At 49.3% G+C, this 22,891-nt stretch overlaps 1 protein-coding gene across 2 annotated transcripts in view; it reads left to right on the top strand.

The window, feature by feature from the left end:
* Positions 1 to 2,048: 2,048 nt before the first annotated feature.
* FBXO41 (F-box protein 41) overlaps positions 2,049 to 22,891 on the top strand; it is a 199,284-nt gene continuing 178,441 nt past the window's right edge. For both annotated transcript variants that reach the window (XR_012226720.1, XM_073559915.1), the window contains exon 1: positions 2,049 to 2,397. The gene's annotated coding sequence lies outside the window, so the exon portion shown is untranslated. The remainder of the gene's footprint in view (positions 2,398 to 22,891) is intronic.

The raw sequence follows: 22,891 nt of genomic DNA, 5'->3' as shown, positions 1-22,891 counted from the left end.
CGTTGTGGAGGCAGGCAGTGTTGGGGGTACATTATGGAGGCAGGCAGTGTTGGGGGTACATTATGGAGGCAGGCAGTGTTGGGGGTGCATTATGGAGGCAGGCAGTGTTGGGGGTGCATTATGGAGGCAGGCAGCGTTGGGGGTGCATTATGGAGGCAGGCAGCGTTGGGGGTACATTATGGAGGCAGGCAGTGTTGGGGGTAAATTATGGAGGCAGGCAGTGTTGGGGGTACATTATGGAGGCAGGCAGTGTTGGGGGTACATTATGGAGGCAGGCAGTGTTGGGGGTGCATTATGGAGGCAGGCAGTGTTGGGGGTGCATTATGGAGGCAGGCAGCGTTGGGGGTGCATTATGGAGGCAGGCAGCGTTGGGGGTACATTATGGAGGCAGGCAGCGTTGGGGGTACATTATGGAGGCAGGCAGCGTTGGGGGTACATTATGGAGGCAGGCAGCGTTGGGGGTACATTATGGAGGCAGGCAGTGTTGGGGGTACATTATGGAGGCAGGCAGCGTTGGGGGTACATTATGGAGGCAGGCAGCGTTGGGGGTACATTATGGAGGCAGGCAGCGTTGGGGGTACATTATGGAGGCAGGCAGCGTTGGGGGTACATTATGGAGGCAGGCAGCGTTGGGGGTACATTATGGAGGCAGGCAGCGTTGGGGGTACATTATGGAGGCAGGCAGCGTTGGGGGTACATTATGGAGGCAGGCAGCGTTGGGGGTACATTATGGAGGCAGGCAGCGTTGGGGGTACATTATGGAGGCAGGCAGCGTTGGGGGTACATTATGGAGGCAGGCAGCGTTGGGGGTACATTATGGAGGCAGGCAGCGTTGGGGGTACATTATGGAGGCAGGCAGCGTTGGGGGTACATTATGGAGGCAGGCAGCGTTGGGGGTACATTATGGAGGCAGGCAGTGTTGGGGGTACATTATGGAGGCAGGCAGTGTTGGGGGGTACATTATGGAGGCAGGCAGTGTTGGGGGTACATTATGGAGGCAGGCAGTGTTGGGGGTACATTATGGAGGCAGGCAGTGTTGGGGGTACATTATGGAGGCAGGCAGTGTTGGGGGTACATTATGGAGGCAGGCAGTGTTGGGGGTACATTATGGAGGCAGGCAGTGTTGGGGGTAAATTATGGAGGCAGGCAGTGTTGGGGGTACATTATGGAGGCAGGCAGTGTTGGGGGTACATTATGGAGGCAGGCAGTGTTGGGGGGTAGGTTGTGGAGGCAGGCAGTGTTGGGGGTACATTATGGAGGCAGGCAGTGTTGGGGGTACATTATGGAGGCAGGCAGTGTTGGGGGTACATTATGGAGGCAGGCAGTGTTGGGGGTACATTATGGAGGCAGGCAGTGTTGGGGGTACATTATGGAGGCAGGCAGTGTTGGGGGTACATTATGGAGGCAGGCAGTGTTGGGGGTGCATTATGGAGGCAGGCAGTGTTGGGGGTACATTATGGAGGCAGGCAGTGTTGGGGGTACATTATGGAGGCAGGCAGTGTTGGGGGTACATTATGGAGGCAGGCAGTGTTGGGGGTACATTATGGAGGCAGGCAGTGTTGGGGGTACATTATGGAGGCAGGCAGTGTTGGGGGTACATTATGGAGGCAGGCAGTGTTGGGGGTACATTATGGAGGCAGGCAGTGTTGGGGGTACATTATGGAGGCAGGCAGTGTTGGGGGTACATTATGGAGGCAGGCAGTGTTGGGGGTACATTATGGAGGCAGGCAGTGTTGGGGGTACATTATGGAGGCAGGCAGTGTTGGGGGTACATTATGGAGGCAGGCAGTGTTGGGGGTACATTATGGAGGCAGGCAGTGTTGGGGGTACATTATGGAGGCAGGCAGTGTTGGGGGTACATTATGGAGGCAGGCAGTGTTGGGAGGTACGTTATGGAGGCAGGCAGTGTTGGGGGTACATTATGGAGGCAGGCAGTGTTGGGGGTACATTATGGAGGCAGGCAGTGTTGGGGGTACATTATGGAGGCAGGCAGTGTTGCTGGTCTATGTGTAGCATTGCATTCTATATCAGAATCAGGAGATACAGGCAGTAGATGAAGCATCAGTTCTAGGGAACGTCTAACAATATCCCGCCGCTGCAGTGCACGGTGCTCACGTCCTGTCCCCGGCAGGTGCTGGTGATCCCCGGGGCGGTGTGTCGGGGGCTGCTCCGGGTGACGGTGACGCTTCTGTAACGCTCAGCACTCTCTGCACCAGCAGGACGGCCAGGTGCTGGCGCTGCTAGGGGAGGGTCTTTGCAGACGGTGCCTTGGTGTGCAGCACATCTGGGCAGCTCAGGAGCAGGTCCCCGCGTAAGTGGAGAAGACACTGCGGGCATCTGCAGGGAGGAGGAGGAGGAGGAGGGCACCCCGAGAATTACCGGGGGCTACCGGAGAAGGTAAGCGGCCTGCACTGGAGGGGACCTGCAGGGCTAACGGCAGCCTGGCGAGGAGGCGCAGAGCTGCAGACATGGAGGAGCGGCACCACGAGTAGCCTTGTGTCTCCTCTGCATCCAGTGAGGGCACCGGCCCGGCAGCACCTGTGCACCAGGCTGCTCCCGGCGGGGGTCGGTGCCTCCCGGTACCTGTGCACCAGGCTGCTCCCGGCGGGGGTCGGTGCCTCCCGGCACCTGTGCACCAGGCTGCTCCCGGCGGGGGTCGGTGCCTCCCGGTACCTGTGCACCAGGCTGCTCCCGGCGGGGGTCGGTGCCTCCCGGTACCTGTGCACCAGGCTGCTCCCGGCGGGGGTCGGTGCCTCCCGGTACCTGAGCACCAGGCTGCTCCCGGCGGGGGTCGGTGCCTCCCGGTACCTGAGCACCAGGCTGCTCCCGGCGGGGGTCGGTGCCTCCCGGTACCTGTGCACCAGGCTGCTCCCGGCGGGGGTGGGTGCCTCCCGGTACCTGTGCACCAGGCTGCTCCCGGCGGGGGTCGGTGCCTCCCGGTACCTGTGCACCAGGCTGCTCCCGGCGGGGGTCGGTGCCTCCCGGTACCTGTGCACCAGCCTGCTCCCGGCGGGGGTCGGTGCCTCCCGGTACCTGAGCACCAGGCTGCTCCCGGCGGGGGTCGGTGCCTCCCGGTACCTGAGCACCAGGCTGCTCCCGGCGGGGGTCGGTGCCTCCCGGTACCTGAGCACCAGGCTGCTCCCGGCGGGCGTCGGTGCCTCCCGGTACCTGAGCACCAGGCTGCTCCCGGCGGGGGTCGGTGCCTCCCGGTACCTGTGCACCAGCCTGCTCCCGGCGGGGGTCGGTGCCTCCCGGTACCTGTGCACCAGGCTGCTCCCGGCGGGGGTCGGTGCCTCCCGGTACCTGAGCACCAGGCTGCTCCCGGCGGGGGTCGGTGCCTCCCGGTACCTGAGCACCAGGCTGCTCCCGGCGGGGGTCGGTGCCTCCCGGTACCTGAGCACCAGGCTGCTCCCGGCGGGGGTCGGTGCCTCCCGGTACCTGAGCACCAGGCTGCTCCCGGCGGGGGTCGGTGCCTCCCGGTACCTGTGCAGCAGGCGGCGGTCAGTGGGGCCGATCATTCAGCGCCTGCACGCTGCAGCTGACAGAGGAGGCAGGAGGCTGCTGCAGATACCGGCAGGAGGAATGATGGAGGCGACATGATGGGGACAGCAGAGGATGTTCTGTCCCCAAAGAGGCAGCTCAGCGACCTGTACAGACAGCCATTGAATGTGTGCATAAGTGTGCACCCCTCTATATGTATGTACAGCAGCATCTCATCTGATGCTTCAAATCACCAGCGATCACTGTGATCTGTCATCCTTCTATCTCTGTTATCTGTTTCTCTATTCAACTATGGTCTATCTACTATCTGTCTATTATTTATTATCTGTATTATCTATCTAATCTTTAATGTGTAACATGATTAAAATGTATGTTATAAATCCATTAATTTAGAAAAAAGACAAGTAACCCGGGAAACTCACGGCCTTACGCGTTTCACACCGACTGGTTCCTATGCAAAGTTCAGAGTGAACACTAAAGATTTTTATTTTTAAATAACTCTTCACGGATGCATCTGTTGCTGATACCTTTCCTCTTAGATACCGCTCATTTGCTGCTCTCTCCGTGCACGGCCATTGGATTCTACTGCGGTGAGCTGGATTTTTTTGGTTTCACTGTGGGCACAGTCTGTCCTCCTGGGCTTGTAGCTCTGTCTGTGTTGGCCGGGTTCGATGACCAGACTGTGGGCACCGAGTCTATATCGGCTCAGGATCTGGCAGTTTCGGAGGTGGGAGTTTCTCCAAATATTGGGCTGGTGTGTAGTTTTTCTGTAGACCCCAGTATGTGGTTAGTTTCTGGGATTTCGTTCCTCCAGTCACTGACATATTTCTCTTGGCCCATATCTGCCATCTTCCTGATTCTGGCCTTTGTCAGGCTGCTGAGGTTTGTGTTTCTTCACCGTGTGTTCAGGTGGGGTGTTCCGTAGTGCCTGGCTTGCGTGGGCCACCTACATGTAGCAGGGCCTGATGATGATGGGAGCTCAGACTGCTGAGGTTTGTGTTTCTTCACCGTGTGTTCAGGTTAGGTGTTCCAGAGCACCTGGCTTGCATGGCCACCTACATGTAGCAGGGCCTCATGGTGGTGAGAGCTCAGGCTGCTGAGGTTTGTGTTTCTTCTCCATGTGTGCAGGTGTGGTGTTCCGGAGCGCCTGGCTTGGGTGGCCCACCTACATGTAGCAGGGCCTGATGATGATGGGAGTTCAGGCTGCTGAGGTTTGTGTTTCTTCACTCTGTGCACAGGTGAGGTGTTCCGGAGCACCTGGCTTGGGTGGGCCACCTACATGTAGCAGGGCCTGATGGTGATGGGAGCTCAGGCGGCTGAGGTTTGTGTTTCTTCACTCTGTGCACAGGTGAGGTGTTCCGGAGCACCTGGCTTGGGTGGGCCACCTACATGTAGCAGGGCCTGATGGTGATGGGAGCTCAGGCGGCTGAGGTTTGTGTTTCTTCACTCTGTGCACAGGTGAGGTGTTCCGGAGCACCTGGCTTGGGTGGGCCACCTACATGTAGCAGGGCCTGATGGTGATGGGAGTTCAGGCTGCTGAGGTTTGTGTTTCTTCACTCTGTGCACAGGTGAGGTGTTCCGGAGCACCTGGCTTGGGTGGGCCACCTACATGTAGCAGGGCCTGATGGTGATGGGAGCTCAGGCGGCTGAGGTTTGTGTTTCTTCACTCTGTGCACAGGTGAGGTGTTCCGGAGCACCTGGCTTGGGTGGGCCACCTACATGTAGCAGGGCCTGATGGTGATGGGAGCTCAGGCGGCTGAGGTTTGTGTTTCTTCACTCTGTGCACAGGTGAGGTGTTCCGGAGCACCTGGCTTGGGTGGGCCACCTACATGTAGCAGGGCCTGATGGTGATGGGAGCTCAGGCGGCTGAGGTTTGTGTTTCTTCACCGTGTGTTTAGGTGAGGTGTTCTGGAGCACCTGGCTTGGGTGGGCCACCTACATGTAGCAGGGCCTGATGGTGATGGGAGCTCAGGCTGCTGAGGTTTGTGTTTCTTCACCATGTGTTCAGGTGAGGTGTTCCAAAGCACCTGGCTTGGGTGGACCACCTACATGTAGCAGGGCCTGATGATGATGGGAGTTCAGGCTGCTGAGGTTTGTGTTTCTTCACCGTGTGTTTAGGTGAGGTGTTCCGGAGCACCTGGCTTGTGTGGCCACCTACATATAGCAGGGCCTGATGGTGATGGAAGCTCAGGCTGCTGCTCTGTAGCTGAGCCCAGAATGACAGCACACATTTCAGAACTGTAAGAAATAGAGGGAATCTGCACAACTCTATTCCTCTCTCTATCGCTGTCTTTTCATCTATATCTACAGTGCTTGAAAAATTCTTCATACCCCTCAAAGTTTTTTCCATATTTTTCACGTCACGTCACGTCAACACTTAAATGTATATTATGTGATTTAGGAACACAATGTGACAAGTAATTTTGACATGTAAAGGAAATGATACAAGGTTTTTTAAATATTTAAAAAATATACATCTGATAATTGTGAGTTGCATTCGTATTCATTCCCCTGAGTCAGTACCTTGTAGGACCACCTTTCGCGGCCATTACTGCTGGGGTCTTTTGGGGTCTGTGCCTCCAGCTTTGCACATCAAGAGGTGACATTTTGCCCCTTCTTCTTTACACACTCGCCCTCACACGGTGAGATTGGATGGAGACGTCTGTTATCAGTAATTTTCACGTCTTGTCACAGATTTTCTGAGATTTGGGTCTGGACTGTGACTGGGCCGTTCACGCACATGAATACGCTGTCATCTAAACCCTCTAGTGTAGCTCTGCCAGGATGTTGAGGGTCGTTGTCCTGCTGGAAGGTGATCCTACGCCCCAGTCTCAAGTCTTTTGCAGCCTCTAACAGGTTTTCACCAGGAATGCCCTATATTTAGCTCCATTCATCTTCCAATCAGCTCTGACCAGCTTCCCTTACCCTTCTGAAGAGAAGCCTCCTCACAGCATGATGCTGCCTCCACCATGTGTGATGGTGGGAATGGTATTTACAGGGTGATGTGCAGTGTTAGTTTTCCACCCCACATAGCGTTTTGCTTTTAGCCCCAAAAATTCTACTTTGTTCTCATCTGACAACAGCACCTTATTTCTCATGTTAGCTGTGTCCACTACATCTATTTATCAGTCTGTCTGCCGGCCGGCCGGCTGCGACCAAACAGACACGCGGGATTTCCGTTACAAACAGACAGACAGAATTAGATGATTATATAGTAGATTATATAGTAGTAAAATGGTGTAGTAGTAACATAATGAGGTAGTAGTGAGGTGATAATTAGAGATGGGCAGACACCTGGATGTTCGGGTTCGACAGGTTTGGACGAACAGTTACAAAAATATTAGGTTCAGAACAGTACCCAGACCTGAACCCGGACTTCATTCACTTGAATGGGGGGCCTAAACATCCAGTGTTTGCCATGCTGTAATGTGCATAACAGCGCGGCAAACACCGCTTCTGATCGTTTGTGAAACCATCCCCGCCAGTCAGACAGCCGCGGTTCCACGCTGTCAAAAGACAGTGGGAGCACTCAGCTGTGATTGCAGGTAGAAATCTTACCTCCATTCACTGGTATCAGCTGATGGGACTACTGATCCCAGCATCCAACACCTACTACCGCTAATTACAGTGAAAGCAGGAGCGGCAGATGGGAGTATTCATCAGCCGCTCCTGCACTGTAAATAAATAATATTAAAAAAAAACCGGCGTGGGTTCCCCTGTATTTTTGCTACCCTCAGCTGTCAGCTTCAGCAAGGCTGGTTATCAAGAATAGAGGGGTCCCCACGCTATTTAATTATTTAAATAAATGCTTTAATTAAAAAAGGCGCGTGGGGGTCACCCCCATTTTTGACAACCAACCTTGCTAATGCAGACAGCTGGGGGCTGGTATTCTCAGGCTGGTAAGGGGCCATGGATATTGCCCCCCCCAGCCTAAAAATAGCAGCCCGCAGCTGCAGAGAAAAGCAACATCTATTAGATGCGCCAATTCTGGCGCTTTGCCCGGCTGTTTCCCTGTAGCGGTGGCAAGTGGAGTTCACATTTGTGAGGTTGATGTCACCTTTGAATTGTCAGGTGACATCAAGCCCACGGCTTAGTAATGAAGAAGCGGTTATAAGACACCTATATCTTACTAATCCTTTAGTTGTATGGTAAGTAAAGACACAGTCAGAATAAAGTCTTTTTTTATTAGAACTATTTAAACACCTAATTCCAGCGAGGCTCTCGATCTCCTGTAATAAAAGTAAAATAAAAAAACAACAATATCCCTCACCTCTCCGACGTCGGGATAAACAGTTTTCAACCTGGATGGTACTAAGATGCGACCGTCCCGGCTGAGAACCCTGGTGACTGAGCTGCTGCGAGCGCAGCCTCATAGACCGGTGGTGACGTCACAGAGCTTACGTCTGGTCACTGAGGCTCCTTTTCCAGCCAGGTTGAGCGGCCGTTACCTCGGTGACATCCCCGCATCTTAGCACTGTCCAGGTTGAAAACTGTTTTATTTTAGTTTTCTGACAGGAGAACGAGGGATGCGCTGGAATTAGGCGTTACAATAAAAATGGAAAACTGTGTTTAGTCTTATTTCAAATAAAAGACTTTATTCTGGCTGTGTCTTTTATTTAGCACTAGCTGAAGAGGCGGGCGTTGCCCAGGCATAGTAACTAATTGTGGTTAGTTATAACAAATTGTATTTCCCCCTTGTGCCTCTCATTTTTCTCCCCAATTTCCTGTTATGAGTAGATCGGTATAATCCATGAGGCTCCTCCCTTTCCCTTGACGTCATGCCTCACAGAAGCAACTCCATTCTAGACACGACGGAGCTAGATGTGGCCTGTGCCTGCCGCGCACTGATACTCAGAAGGCGGCGGCTCTGATTGTAGCTCGCAGCAGCTGGGACGTCGCTGCCGTTTAGTTTTGCGGGGTGGCTTTCAAAGTGAATGCATCTCCGCCTGTGTGCGCTAGCAACGTGGGCGGTGTGGACGGGGCTTTGCGTGTGGAGTGACTGTGGCTTGATACACACATATACATATATACGTACAGTACATACATACGACATTATGCAAAATATATAATGAATTGTGGGGTGGGGAGGATGCTGTATAGAGACTAAAAATTAATTGAGAGTTGAGGATGCAAAGTCTCTAACAGCATCCTCCTTCATTCCCCAATTTATTATGCACTTGAGACCAGAAGTTGACAGACACACTATATAAAAATACACATCTGCAGGTTTTTCTCAATATCTGACATGAAATCAGAATAAACCTTTCCCATTTTAGGTCAGTTAGTATTTCCATAATAAGTAATATTTGCCAAATGCCAAAATAATGAGAGAAAGAGAGAGAGAATGTTTTAAAGCATTTTTCTTACTGCAAAATCAAAAGTTTCCACACACTAAGATTTCTATGCTTTTAATCAATTCTGGACTGCCCATATGATGATGTCATGTGTTTGGAAGCTTCTGATTTTCTAGGGATTTTTTTGCAACATCTTAGTTAATTAGAGACACACCTGTGGATGTATTTTAATGCACACCTGAAACACACTGCTTCTTTGTGTAGCATCATGGGAAGGTCACATGGCCATATTGACCAAAAAATAAAAACAGAGTTACGGCTCTGGGAAGAAGGGGAGCAAAAAACAAAACGTAAAAACTTAAATACCCCTGCTCATTAAATGGCTAATGGGTGCAGAAAATCTGCAACATCAAAAACTCACCAAAAGCTCATCGTGGGAACGTAGCCTTAGAACATTTCGTAAGGTTATATTCCCACTACGAGCTCTTGACGTGGCAGATTTTCTGAACTATTTCTGCACCGATCAAGCAAAATAGGTCACTTGCATTTTTTAAAAAATACGCAGTGTAAAAAACTCACCAAACGCGCATCGTGGAATCATAACTTTACATTTTGTATTCATATCCAACTTGGTTTTGTTCCCACAATGAGTTTTTGATGTTGCAGATTTTCTGTCCCGTTTCTGCACCTATTATTAGGTAAAATAGGTTACTTGTATTTTTTTTTACAAATACGCAGCTTAAAACAACTCAACAAAAGCTAATTGTGGGAACATAGTCTTACCTTTTGTACTGATGTCTAATTTTAAGGCCACGTGCACACATTCAGTATTTGGTCAGTATTTGACATCAATATTTGTAAGCCAAAAGCAGGAATGGAACAATCAGAGGAAAGTATAATAGAAACACGTCACCACTTCTGTATTATTCACAAATTCCTGGTTTTGGCTTACAAATACTGAGGTAAAATGCTGACCAAATACTGAGGTAAAACACTGACCAAATACTGAGGTAAAACACTGACCAAATACTGAGGTAAAACACTGACCAAATACTGAGGTAAAACACTGACAAAACACTGAGGTAAAATACTGACAAAACACTGAGGTAAAATACTGATTAAACACTGAGGTAAAATACTGACTAAATACGGAGATAAAATACTGACCAAATACTGAGGTAAAACACTGACCAAATACTGAGGTAAAACACTGACCAAACACTGAGGTAAAACACTGACCAAACACTGAGGTAAAATACTGATTAAACACTGAGGTAAAAACACTGACCAAATGCTGAGGTAAAATACTGATTAAACACTGAGGTAAAATACTGACTAAATACGGAGATAAAATAGTGACCAAATACTGAGGTAAAACACTGACCAAACACTGAGGTAAAACACTGACCAAATGCTGAGGTAAAATACTGATTAAACACTGAGGTAAAATACTGACCAAATACTGAGGTAAAATACTGACCAAATACTGAGGTAAAATACTGACTAAATACTGAGATAAAATAGTGACCAAATACTCTAACTCTTCTGCTAGTTTTAGTCAGGGGGACATACCCAGCCTGCTACCCAGGTAGGGAGGACATCAGTGCTGGGCTGCTTATACACCTACCCACACAGACTACATCTGCCTGCTACAATCCCCTCTTGCATCAATCCCAGAAAGGCTGCAAGGAGAATCCTGCGTGTGGAGCGGGGCCGGACTGGAAATAAAATTCAGCCCTGGCATTTGAAGTTACACAGGCCCACTAGTCACATGGTGACTATATAATATCTTTGTACACTTGTGGGTTACAAGAAGTGAGAGGAGATTAACACGACTATATAACATGTAGTCACAGTTGTGCTCAGTATTTCAGCTCCGTCCTATTTATTGCTTTTAGTTGCAGTACTCCTCCCAAAGCTCTGTCCCCTTTTGTACGCACGGTGACAGAATTCCTGGCAGAACTGCTATCCATTGGGCAACCAGACCCCCTGGTCATAGCCGCCCCATCATACCTCCCAACTTTTGAAGAAGGGAAAGAAGGACAAAGACTGCGACGCGATTTTAGGCCACGCCCCGGCCACATCCATTTCGCAACTAGTCACACCCATGTCCACACCCAACCGCACCCATTTAGCACTGCTGATCACACTGACTGGTACTGAGGGCACAGTGGCTGGCATTATGGGCACATTTGCTGGTACTGTGGGCACACTGACTGGTACTAAGGAAGAGAGAAAACAGAGAGAGAGAAAAAAAAAGAAAACAGAGAAAGAAAGAACAGAGAGAAAGAAGAAAGAACAGAGAAAGAAAGAAGTAAAGAAAAGAAAGAACAGAGAGAGAGAGGAAAGAAAAAGAAAGAAAGAACGGAGAGAGAGAGGAAAGAAAAAGAAAGAAAGAGGGGAAAGAAAGAACAGAGAGAGAAAGAAAGATTCTATAAAGATACTATAGCAGCCCGGCTCCCATAGTAGTGCCCACCTGAGCCTCCCAATGCAGGACATATCATGATCCGCTCACATGGCCGGCATCCCCGATTCCAAGGCGATCCTGCTGTCTGCGCTGTCAGAGGAGGACACGGTGATGGATCTGAAGCATTCCCTGAAGTGCCTCCATGGTTCCGTCACAATTTCCTCATGAAATTATCTAATTTCCGGTCAGCTTCCAGCACATCACTTCCGGTGGAACGTCATGTGTGAGTTTTAAAATGCTCCTCGGGGCTCCGCCGTGTACTCCTGTGTCCGTGGGAAAAGCCCGCTTTGTATGCTTCGTACACACTTGGCTCCGCTCCGTACATCCCGTACACATATGGCTCCACTCTGTACACACACGGCTCCTCTCCGTACACCTCGTACACACATGGCTCCTCTCCGTACACCTCGTACACATCCGGCTCCTCTCCGCACACATCCAGCTCCGCTCCGTACACCTCGTACACATCCGGCTCCTCTCCGCACACATCCGGCTCCGCTCCGTACACCTCGTACACACATGGCTCCTCTCCGTACACCTCGTACACATCCGGCTCCTCTCCGCACACATCCAGCTCCGCTCCGTACACCTCGTACACATCCGGCTCCTCTCCGCACACATCCGGCTCCGCTCCGTACACCTCGTACACATCCGGCTCCGCTCCGTACACCTCGTACACATCCGGCTCCGCTCCGTACACCTCGTACACACCCGGCTCCGCTCTGTACACCTCGTACACATCCGGCTCCGCTCCGTACACCTCGTACACACACGGCTCCGCCCCGTACAGCTCGTACACACACGGCTCCGCTCCGTACACCTCGTACACGCGGCTCCATTCCGTACACCTCATACACACGCGGCTCTGCTCCGTACGCCTCGTACACATCCAGCTCTGCTCCGTACGCCTCGTGCACACACGGCTCCGCTCCGTACACCTCATACACACAGCTCTGCTACATCTACCCTGTAAACCCCTCCTGACCCCACACATACTTCCCTCATCCAGCACCATGACAACTAGCACAGCAGAGTCCTGCAGACACCAAGAGGCAGGGCTGTGCGCACAGGACCTGTGATGAGGTCACAGGATGGACGGAGTCAGGGGTCTGGACAGACTCCTGATCATGTGACCCATGACTCCTCCCCTCCTGTGACCTCATCATAGGTCCTGTGTACAGAGAAGAGAGCAGGCAAGCGACGCTGTGAGTGGCTGCGGGGGGGGGGGGGGGGGAGAGGGGAGGTCTCATGCTAGGGCGAGGATGGGGGGGCGGCTTATCTCCCTGCAGTGAGGAATAGAAAAATCCCAGGAGGGTTGGAAACTATTACCGCCGTGCCCGCAGAGAGGGCCGGCGGCAGGAACAACAGCCATGCCAGTGGCCGCATCAGCTGGAAAGCGGCCAGATGAGCGGGCGCTGTCGCCCGCGGCCCACATGACAGCGGCCCAGTGGGAAAATGCCCGGTTGGGCATATTACCAATCCGGGCCTGGTGTGGAGTGAGTGTGGCTATGTGGAGTGGGTGGGGCTACGTGTGTTGGGCAGGGCTTGAAACACAAATATATACACATATACATACATACACTCAGTTTTATATATAGATGAAACTATAGGATTAGTAATGGTTAGGTGTCTTATAATAATAATAATAATAATAATAATAATAATAATAATAGACGCTTCTTCATTACTAATCTGAGGGCTTGTTGTCACCAGACAATACAAAGGTGACATCAACCTCACAAATATGAACCCCACTTGCCACCACTACAGTGCAAATGGGAAGAGGCAGGCAAAGTGCCAGAATTGGCGCATCCAATAGATGCGCCTTTTCTGGGCAGCTGCGAGCTGCTATTTTTATGCTGGAGGGGGCCAATATCCATGGCCCCTTACCAGCCTGAGAATACCAGCCCCCAGCTGTCTGCTTTAGCAAGGTTGGTTGTCAAAAATGGTGGGGACCCCACACCGTTTTTAAAAAAAAAATTATTTAAGTAATTAAACAGCGTGGGGACCCCTCTATTCTTGATAACCAGCCTTGCTGAAGCTGACAGCTGAGGGTTGCAGCCCCCAGCTATGAGTTTTGCCTGGCTGGTTAGCAAAAATACAGGGGAACCCATGCCATTTTTTAAAAAAATTATTTATTTACAGTGCAGCAGCGGCTGATGAATACTCCCATCTGCCGCTTGCGCTTTCACTGTAATTAGCAGTAGCAGGTGTCAGATGATGGGATCAGTAGTTTCATCAGCTGACACCAGTGACCGGAGGTAAGCTTTATACCTCCGATCACAGCTGAGCGCTCCCGCTGTCTTTTGATAGCGTGGGAATAGCGGCTCTTTGACCGGAGGGGATGGTTTCACTGCTGATCAGAAGCAGTGTTTGCCGCGCTGTCATGCACATGTCAGCCCTGCAAACACCCGGTGTTCGGGCAGCTGAACCCGAACAGAGACACGGGCTTCCTGGTGAAGTCCGTGTTCGGTGTCCGTGCCTGAACCATAGGTGTTCGGTACGGAAGCCGAACTTTACTGTTTGGGTTCGCCCACCTCTAGTGATAAAGAGACATTAGTAATATAATGAAGTAGTAGTGAGGTAATAATGAGGTACTAGTAATATAATTAAGTAGTAATGAAATGAGGTAGCAGTGAGATAATAATGAGGTACTAATAATATAATGAGGTAGTATTGAGGTAATAATGAGGTATTAGTAATATGAGGTAGTAGTGAGGTAATATTGAGGTATTAGTAATATACCATATATTTTGGACTATAAGACGCACCGGACCATAAGATGCACCTCAGGTTTAGAGGAGGAAATTAAGAAAAAAAAAAACCTGAAGGAAAAAATGTGGTCAATTCTGTACTTAATATCCCCTATCCTGGTAAATATGGTCCCCTCATCCCTATCCTGGTAGGAATGGTCCCCCTCATCCTTATCCTGGCAGGAATGATCGCTCTCATCTCTATACTGGTATGCAGGGTCCCCATCTTGTCCATGTATGCGTGGCCCCATCCCTATCCTGGTATGCATTTTCCCTGTCACGATCCATGCTGGATTGTGACAGATAAAAGCACATGTAATCTTTTTTTTTTCCTTTAAGCTGTTTGCTTACAGTTAGGTTTGCCCCCGGTGGCCATTAGACACAGTGGTGTCTTTAGTTCTAGTTTTTCCCCCGGTGGTGGCTAGTATTATTACACGGGAATCACTAGCAGGTGTGATGGCTCTGGCTCTTGCCTATAAAGGAGAGTCAGGTGGTTTCACGCACTGTTGGTGATATTGGTCATTTCCAACCATCCTTGGTGGAGGAAGGAGCTAGAGAAGAGTTCCTTGCAGCTCAGTCAGAGTCCTGGTGTGGAAGGAGCAACAGTGAGGAGTTCCTTGCAGCTGACAAAGCTTTGGTGAAGTAGCAGCTATTCAGGAGGAAAGCTGCACTCAGGTGCTGGACTCTGTTGCTGGGAGCAATAGCAACAGAGCAAAGCTAAGTGGTTTTTCCCTGTTTGTAACTTTCCTTATGTGTGTTTTAGTGCAGTGGTGGGATTAGTTTCTGCACTGTCCAATTCATTAGAAAGGGATAGGTGCAGGGCGAGCTAGGGTTTTTAGGTATCCTGCTCGTCACCAGGTGCGGAACCTGCCTAGGGACCGTCAGGAGTGTAGAGACACTGACTCAGGGGAGTGCAGGAGGTCTCCACGTCCCTGTTCCCTATTGCAGGGCCCTCCATTGTATCGGTTTCCCTGGTGTTTCCCTTATCTCTGTAAATTCGCCCTGCTGGAGGCGGTGTATCCAGATACACGTGTAACTATTGAAATTCGCCTGCTGTAGGCGGTGTATCCGGCTGCACGTTTCATTGTTTAAATTCGCCCTGCTGGAGGCGGTGTATCCAGGGTCAAGGGTGTCATAGAAGTTCGCCCTGCTGGAGGCGGAGTATCCAGTCATCCGTGACATCACATTATCACCAACCCTACATTTTTTCTGCTGAGTCATGGACCCAATACAGACCTTTGCCCAAATGCTGCAGATCTTTACTGATGAGTTTAGGGGACTGCGCGGTGAGTTGGTGCAGCAACTGCAGCTGTTGGTGGGCTTTGGGGGCTTGGTTCGGGAACAGGCTCAGCCAGAACCCAAGATATCCCTACCTGAGAGGTTTTCTGGAGGGAGAGATCAATTCTTGTTTTTTCAGCAGGCCTGCAAATTATACTTCAGGCTGCGCCCTCGTTCATCAGGAAGTGAAGAGCAACAGGTGGGAATCATTATGTCCCTTCTTAAGGGGGATCCCCAATCCTGGGCCTTCTCCCTGCCGGACGATTCACCATCATTAGAGTCCGTGGATGAGTTTTTTGCGGCTTTGGCGCTAGTGTATGGGGATCCTGATGGCATCTCCCTGGCGGAATCCCGACTCCGTAGGTGTAAACAGGGAGCCCGGGTTGCTGAGGAGTACTGCTCAAAGTTTAGGAGGTGGGCCGCTGACACTCAGTGGAATGACCCTGCAATTAGGAGTCAATTTGTGCAGGGTCTGTCTCCAAAGTTGCAGGATACTCTGGTGCAGTACGCCGCCCCCCAGGTCGCTGGAGGCCGCCATGTCCCTTGCCATTCGGGTGGATAGACGCCTTAGGGAGAGACATACACAAAATGTGCCCCCTGTTGTCCTCGCTAGGGAGGAGGACCCACCAGTGCGGACGGAGGAACCCAGGCAGCCCGGTGTTGTTGGTACAAAAAAGGGGTTGTCTGTGGCGCGCCATGGTGGGGGGGTATGATTTTCCTGTTGGAAGCCGGGCCATTTCATGGGAGCCTGCCCAGTGCGTGCCAAGTCTCCAGATGAACCCATGCAAGGAGGAGGAGCTAGTCTGTGTACACGGCTGCCTACGGTTCAGGGTGTGGTTTCGGCATGTTTCTACTGCGGGCAGACTGGTCATGTACTTAAGGCTTGCCCTACGCGCGCCAAATTGTCTATGCCATCTCCGAAGCCGCATTCCCCTGGTCGGTTGGAGGGAGGCGACCAGGGAGTGTATATTTCTTCCATTTCACCCTCCCAAGGTACTATGTCAGCGGAGGTTTTGGCTGGTGGGGTACCGGAGGTGATACCGGTGCTTGTGGACAGCGGAGCAGGAGTTAGTCTCGTGGATGCTCGCTTTGTCCAGACTCATGGCCTGAGGTTTAGGACGCTAGCCCAACCTATAAGCGTCCAGGCCATTAACTCTGTTCCACTGAGCCAGGGGAGCTTGACTCAAGTCGTAGAAAATATCCATCGCCGGATAGGACATCATGAGGAGTCCTTGGCATGCTACGTTTTGGATGGAATGCCGGTGCCTATCGTTATAGGCCTCCCTTGGTTGAAAAAACACAACCCGGTAATAGCTTGGCAGGCTAGGGAAGTAGTCAGCTGGGGGCAGTCGTGTGAGGGCTGCTGCCTAGGGGCTACTGTCTCTGCCGTCTCTCTACAACTGGCCCCTTCCTCTCCTGTGGGAGCAGCAGAGGTGCTGCAGGAGAGTAGGGGCAAGTCTCAACCCTCGCCATTAGCCAACCCTGGGAGGCGCAGACCTCGTGGTGGAAGGGGTTGGAGGGTGGTGAGCCCCTTGGTGAATTGCGGGGGTGTGAGTGTGGTGACACAGGGTGAACGCCTCTGTTGTCAGTTCCAGTAAGAGTTCACCGTATTGTGACAAACTAATATGTGGCAATAAACGTTCAGGTCCGGACCTGTATGTGAACGAGCATGTATGGGTGGCCACCAAAAAACATCCAGTGGAAGTGTGCCATGGAGTCTTGCCAGCTCGATTTACCCCCAAACATGCACATACACAACCTGTTCCCCTGGTCGGCGCTTTGGAGATGTATGGTGCCTCCAGAACATACATTGCCAATACCAGCGATGCTCGTTTGTCATGAACCTGAAGTTCAGGTAGTGGCTGGGGTGAACTCTGGATCTGGGCGTCCCCTCTGTAGGTGGTTCCTTGATGAGGAGCGGTCTTGAGGGTCCAGAGGCCCCTCATTGAGGGAGGGTACTGTCACGATCCATGCTGGATTGTGATAGATAAAAGCACATGTAACCTTTTTATTTTTCCTTTAAGCTGTTTGCTTAAAGTTAGTTTTGCCCCCGGTGGCCATTAGGGTCATTACACAGTGGTGTCTTTAGTTTTAGTTTTGCCCCCGTTGGTGGCTAGTATTATTACACGGGAATCACTAGCAGGTGTGATGGCTCTGGCTGTTGCCTATAAAGGAGAGCCAGGTGGTCTCACTCACTGTTGGTGATATTGGTCATTTCCAACCATCCTTGGTGGAGGAAGGAGCTAGAAAAGAGTTCCTTGCAGCTCAGTCAGAGTCCTGGTGTGGAAGGAGCAACAGTGAGGAGTTCCTTGCAGCTCTGACAAAGCTTTGGTGAAGTAGCAGCTAATCAAGAGGAAAGCTGCACTTAGGTGCTGGACTCTGTTGCTGGGAACAATAGCAACAGAGCAAAGCTAAGTGGTTTTCCCTGTTTGTGACTTTCCTTATGTGTGTTTTAGTGCAGTGGTGGGATTAGTTTCTGCACCGTCCAATTCATTAGAAAGGGATAGGTGCAGGGCGAGCTAGGGTTTTTAGGTATCCTGCTCGTTGCCGGGTGCGGAACCTGCCTAGGGACCGTCAGGAGTGTAGAGACACTGACTCAGGGGAGTGCAGGTGGTCTCCACGTCCCCGTTCCCTATTGCAGGGCCCCCCCATTGTATCGGTTTCCCTGGTGTTTCCCTTATCTCTGTAAATTTGCCCTGCTGGAGACGGTGTATCCAGATACAGGTGTAACTATTGAAATTCGCCTGCTGTAGGCGGTGTATCCGGCTGCACGTTTCATTGTTTAAATTCGCCCTGCTGGAGGCGGAGTATCCAGTCACGCGTGACATCACAGTCCCATCCTTATTCTGGTATGATTGGCCCCATCCTTACCCTGGTATGATTGGCCCCAACCTTACCCTGGTATGATTGGCCCAATCCTTTTCCTAGTATGGATGGTCCCATCCTTATCCTGGTATGATTGGCCCCATCCTTATCCTGGTATGATTGGCCCCATCCTTATTCTGGTATGATTGGCCCCATCCTTATCCTGGTATGCATGGTCCCATCCTTATCCTGGTATGCATGGTCCCATCCTTATCCTGGTATGCATGGTCCCATCCTTATCCTGGTATGCATGGTCCCATCCTTATCCTGGTATGCATGGTCCCATCCTTATCCTGGTATGCATGGTCCCATCCTTATCCTGGTATGCATGGTCCCATCCTTATCCTGGTATGCATGGTCCCATCCTTATCCTGGTATGCATGGTCCCATCCTTATCCTGGTATGCATGGTCCCATCCTTATTCTGGTATGATTGGTCCCATCCTTGCCCTGGTATGATTTGGCTCCATCCTGGCTGACGCTGCGCTCTACTGAAGAGGAATGAATACATACTGCTCTCTGCAATGAACAGTCCCGGCGAGTATTGCGGCACTGGAGCAGAACGATGCGAGGGAGCGGAGGAAGGTAAGTGTAATGTTTTTTTTTTTTTAAATCTTTACTGATGGAGCCATGCATAACCAGGGGCCAATCATACCAGGATAAGGATGGGGCCAATCATACCAGGTACGGGATGGGGCCAATCATACCAGGACTGGGATGGGGCCAATCTTACCAGGACCGGGATGGGGCCAATCATACCAATATAAGGATGGGGCCAATCATACCAGGTACTGGATGGGACCAATCATACCAGGATAAGGATGGGGCCAATCATACCAGGTACTGGATGGCACCAATCATACCAGGATAAGGATGGGACCAATCATACCAGGATAAAGGACCATGCATACCAGGATAAGGATGGGGCCAATTATACCAGGATAAGGATGGGGCCAATTATACCAGGATAAGGATGGGGCCAATCATACCAGGATAAGGATGGGGCCAATCATACCAGGATAAGGATGGGACCAATCATAACAGGATAAGGATGGGACCAATCATAACAGGATAAGGATGGGACCAATCATAACAGGAAAGGGATGGCGTCAATCATACCAGGATAAGGATGGGACCAATCATACCAGGTACTGGATAGGGCCAATCATCCCAGGATAAGGATGGGACCATGCATACCAGGACCGCGATGGGGCCAATCATACCAGGATAAGTATGGGGCCAATTATACCAGGATAAGGATGGGGCCAATCATACCAGGATAAGGATGGGGCCAATTATACCAGGATAAGGATGGGGCCAATCATAACAGGATAAGGATGGGACCAATCATAACAGGATAAGGATGGGACCAATCATAACAGGATAAGGATGGGACCAATCATACCAGGAAAGGGATGGCGTCAATCATACCAGGATAAGGATGGGACCAATCATACCAGGTACTGGATAGGGCCAATCATCCCAGGATAAGGATGGGACCATGCATACCAGGACCGCGATGGGGCCAATCATACCAGGATAAGTATGGGGCCAATTACACCAGGATAAGGATGGGGCCAATTTTACCAGGATAAGGATGTGGCAAATCATACCAGGATAAAGGACCATGCATACCAGGATAAAGATGAGGTCAATCATACCAGATTAAGGATGGGGCCAGTCATACCAGATTAAGGATGGGGCCAGTCATACCAGATTAAGGATGGGGCCAATCATACCAGATTAAGGATGGGGCCAATCATACCAGATTAAGGATGGGGCCAATCATACCAGATTAAGGATGGGGCCAATCATACCAGATTAAGGATGGGGCCAATCATACCAGATTAAGGATGGGGCCAATCATACCAGATTAAGGATGGGGCCAATCATACCAGATTAAGGATGGGGCCAATCATACCAGGATAAGGATGGGGCCAATCATACCAGGATGCCAGAAAGAAATTAATATTCATTGCCCTCCATACCCATGGGCGTGGAATGCATTGTTCTTCATTTCTCTTTAGCAAAACCTCTCCCCCACCTCCCCACCAAAGCCAAAGCCGATACATCTGGACTAGGAGACGCACCCTCCATTTTCCTTTTTGGAGGAAAAAAGTGCATCTTATAGTCTTATACGGTAATGACATAATAATGAGGTATTAGTAATATAATGAGGTAGCAGTGAGGTATTATTCATATAATGAGGTAGTGGTGAGATAATAATGAATTATTAGTAATATGAGGTAGCAGTGAGGTAATAATGAGGTATTAGTAATATGAGGTAGCAGTGAGGTATTAATGGGGGTATTAGTAATATAATAATAATAATAATAATAATAATAAATTTTATTTTTATAGCGCCGACATATTCCGCAGCACTTTACATTTCAGAGGGGATTTGTACAGACAATAGACATTACAGCATAACAATAATCACATACAGTAGATTATAACACATACCAAGAGGAAAGAGGGCCCTGCTCGCAAGCTTACAGTCTATGAGGAAAGAGGGAGACACGAAAGGTGGGTGGTAACAGTTGCCCTGATTGTATGGACCAGCCATAATGTTAAGTGTGTAACAGTACAGACACAGAGGGCTAATGGATGCATAAAGCATGTGGGAACATGATGCGGGAAATCTGGTTATGGTAAAACTTTTGGCTGTGCCACACAGGGATAGGTTAGGTTAATGTGTTGAGGCGATAGGCCAGTCTGAATAAATGCGTTTTCAGGACACGCTTAAAATTGTGGGGATTGGGGACTAATCGTATTGACCTGGGAAGTGCATTCCAAAGAATTGGCGCGGCACGTGTAAAGTCTTGGAGACGGGAGTGGGAGGTTCTGATTATTGAGGATGCTAACCTCAGGTCATCAGCAGAACGGAGGGCGCGGGTAGGGTGGTATACTGAAACAAGGGAGGAGATGTAGGGTGGTGCTGAGCCATGGAGGGCTTTGTGGGTGAGGGTAATAAGTTTATACTGAATTCTGGAGTGGATGGGTAGCCAGTGTAATGACTGGCACAAGGTAGAGGCATCGGTGTAACGATTGGTGAGGAATATGATCCTGGCTGCAGCATTCATCATACATAATGATGTAGTAATGAGGTAATAATGAGGTACCAGTAATATAATGAGGTAGCAGTTAGATATTAATGGAGTATTAGTAATATGAGGTAGCAATGAGGTAATGATGAGATATTAGTAATATAATGAGGTAGCAGTGAGGTAATAATTAGATATTAGTAATATAATGAGGTAGTAGTGAGGTGATAATGAGGTATTAGTAATATAATGAGGTAGTAGTGAGGTGATAATGAGGTATTAGTAATATAATGAGGTAGCAGTGAGGTGATGAGGTTCTAGTAATATAATGAGGTAGCAGTGAGGTAATAATGAGGTACTAGTAATATAATGAGGTAGCAGTGAGGTAATAATGAGGTATTAGTAATATGAGGTAGCAATGAGGTAATGATGACGTATTAGTAATATAATGAGGTAGCAATGAGGTAATAATGAGGTATTAGCGACTTGAGGTAGTAGTGATTTGATAATGATGTATTAGTAATATGAGTTAGCAATGAGGTAATGATGAGGTATTAGTAATATAATGTGATAGTAGTGAGGTAATAATGAGGTACTAGTAATATAATGAGGTAGCAGTGAGGTAATAATAAGGTATTAGTAATATGAGGTAGCAATGAGGTAATGCTGACGTATTAGTAATATAATGTGGTAGTAGTGAGGTACTAGTAATATAATGAGGTAACCATGAGGTAATAATGAGGTATTAGCAACTTGAGGTAGTAGTGATGTGATAATGAGGTATTAGTAATATGAGGTAGCAATGAGGTAATGATGAAGTATTAGTAATATAATGAGGTAGCAGTGAGGTAATAATTAGATATTAGTAATATAATGAGGTAGCAGTGATGTGATAATGATGTATTAGTAACATGAGGTAGCAATGAGGTAATGATGAGGTATGAGTAATATGAGGTAGCAATGAAATAGTGATGAGGTATGAGTAATATAATGTGGTAGTAGTGAGGTAATAATGAGGTATGAGTAATATAATGAGGTAGCAGTGAGGTAATAATGAGGTACTAGTAATATAATGAGGTAGCAATGAAATAGTGATGAGGTATGAGTAATATAATGTGGTAGTAGTGAGGTAATAATGAGGTATGAGTAATATAATGAGGTAGCAGTGAGGTAATAATGAGGTATTAGTAATATAATGCGGTAGCAGTGAGGTAATAATGAGGTATGAGTAATATAATGAGGTAGCAGTGAGGTAATAATGAGGTACTAGTAATATAATGAGGTAGCAGTGAGGTTATAATGAGGTATGAGTAACATAATGCGGTAGCAGTGAGGTAATAATGAGATATGAGTAATATAATGAGGTAGCAGTGAGGTAATTATGAGGTACTAGTAATATAATGAGGTAGTAGTGAGGTAATAATGAGGTATTAGTAATATAATGAGGTAGCAGTGAGGTAATTATGAGGTACTAGTAATATAATGAGGTAGCAATGAAATAGTGATGAGGTATGAGTAATATAATGTGGTAGTAGTGAGGTAATAATGAGGTACGAGTAATATAATGCGGTAGCAGTGAGGTTATAATGAGGTACTAGTAATATAATGCGGTAGCAGTGAGGTAATAATGAGGTATTAGTAATATAATGAGGTAGCAGTGAGGTAATTATGAGGTACTAGTAGTATAATG

This window comes from Dendrobates tinctorius, unplaced genomic scaffold, assembly GCF_039654945.1.
Source record: "Dendrobates tinctorius isolate UK_male_01 unplaced genomic scaffold, ASM3965494v1 ptg000282l, whole genome shotgun sequence".
Classification (NCBI taxonomy): Eukaryota; Metazoa; Chordata; class Amphibia; order Anura; family Dendrobatidae; genus Dendrobates; species Dendrobates tinctorius.
The sequence above is the reverse complement of the archived record's forward strand: the minus strand, read 5'-3'. Positions and strand labels throughout refer to the sequence as shown.